The following is a 2328-nucleotide window of genomic DNA, read 5'->3' on the forward strand; positions in this document are numbered from 1 at the left end:
ATTAGAATTTGAATTCTTGTAGAAATCAGTCTATATGACTAGAACTTGTTGCAATTCTTTTTTTCTTTCAGGGTAAAACCCCCACTCCAGCCCCTCGTATGACATGTCATACTTGAACATGAATTTTAGGTGAGAAATAACAGTTTCTATGTGTGAATCTGTAATGAAAGCAGGACAAAAAAAGGCCAGGAAGGTCCTGCAGCCACACTCACCACTGAAGTTTCAGTAATGACACCAGATGGTGAAAAAAAAAACCTTAAGATCTTTCATTCTGTTCTTGATCGCCCCGTCAACCTTTTGACCAACAGTCATGCGGCCAGTGTTTCTAGAAAATTGAAAGTTCATTCAAAAATTGCAAAACGGTCAACAGCTATTTGTGTCGGCATTCTGGAGCTTCCTGTCACACCAACAGCCTGACCCACTAAAATAAACTTTTGAGGATTTCAAACATGTCATCTGAATACTTTTTTTCCTCAGGTACAGTTTTTTTAACTGTATTTGGGAAAAAATTGATTTAATTTTATCTGATTTATTGGTTTATTTCAAGCATTAATTGTAGACTGAACAAGAATAAATAACAGTTATATCAGTCATTCCAGAAAAAATCAATGTATTGATTAACATTGGGAGTTGGGTCATCTAGACCCCACAAGACAGTGCGCTAAGTATTAAGTCAAGTAAAGTTTGATTTAACTGCCAGCTCAACCAAACGGTAGAGCACATTAAAAAAATATTTTTATATTTTTTGTATTAACTGTCATAATCCGCTTCTGATCAGATCAAATGCTTATTGAATATCCTCAGAAAACACCATGAATCACACATCATGTAATACTCATTAATTAACCATCAGAGTACATTAACACATTTATCCAGTAGTCATTGGTACTCATCCCTAATCAAGTAAAGAAAATTGATAACTTATTAATTGTCATCACAAAAACATTTTTACATCCTTTCAGTTAACATTATTACACATCACGTGTCCAACAATAAGAATGTATTCATTGGTTGTCATTAAAAAAGCATTGATAATTTCACAACATTCAAGACATTTCACACATATGATATACATACAATTTCATAATTTTATTGATTATTGAATATAAAAATGTAAATATAATTTCTGCAATCAAATTTTTTTTAATATATATTTGTTTTACATTGGACGGAATTGTAACTACCAGTAGTTTTGACAATTTTCTGAGGGACAGAAATATCTATGAGAGAAATATTATATATTTAAGGGAAATATAAATTTAAAAAAAGCCTAAAATTAATGTAGGTAGAGAGTTCTTTTCCTTCAAGCGGGATTTGTTTCATTCCTGATTTGGGCTTGTTTTTGTGCAAACAAAGTATCTGTTTTTTTTTAAAACAAACCTCCTTGTGACACAAGAGCCTAAACCACGCTAGAATATGACCCAACAGTCAAAAGGATTCACTAACTGTCCCTTATCCGGATGCTTTAGTTTTGCATGATAATTCCCATGTGCTAAGATGAAGAACGATTCAGGTGTGGCCTGCGTTTGAACCCCTTGGGTGAAAAAAATGTGCACACATCTGTGCCTTTTGTGTTGCAGGTGCAGGGAAATACACAGCTCAGTTACTCAGTCCAGTTCTCCTATAGAGTTAATGGCCACAACCAAAGCCTGGACAATCCATGCAGTGTTGTGCATTTCTTCTTTCCATTTGGACTGCTCCAATTTCACAACACCAAATCTTGGCACAAACCCTTTTCATTTGCCCGGACTTGGGACAAGCACACAAACAAAACTAGGTTTGTGCCCCCTTGTGGTTGGAGCCATGAGTTGTATTCTTTTTTTCTTTTTCTAATGCAGAGTTGTTTATAACCTTCCTAATCTTGTTTTCTTTTATTACTTTAGGAATTTAAAAAATTAAAGTCGTGAACAAAGATAAACATATTTTATTGCATTTAGGTAAAGATCTACGGCCATAAGCCCAAAAATCAAATGAATTACATCACCTAAAAATTGTAGGCTAACCACGTATTGAAACAGTTTTCCACTTCCTTGTTTCTGTGTTTTGGCGGAAAATACACATGACGTTTTAGTTTTCTTTTTGCTTGGGCTCCTCTAAGATCTGTGAGGGAACCCCCCGGAGGTAGCGACTATAAATCCCTTAGATATGAGGACAGTTGGCATATAAGTGCTGCTGCTGCTTCACCAGATATTCACAGCTTTCTTAATTATCCACGCAGATCCATGGCGAAGTTTCTCACCTGTAAGTAAGAGACTCCGCAGAGATAGATCCGCGTGTTTGTTTTGGTTTCCCCTGCAGCCTGTGAGTGAGTTTGCGTAAAACGACGCA

This window comes from Oryzias latipes, chromosome 13 (assembly GCF_002234675.1).
Source record: "Oryzias latipes chromosome 13, ASM223467v1".
Lineage (NCBI taxonomy): Eukaryota > Metazoa > Chordata > Actinopteri > Beloniformes > Adrianichthyidae > Oryzias > Oryzias latipes.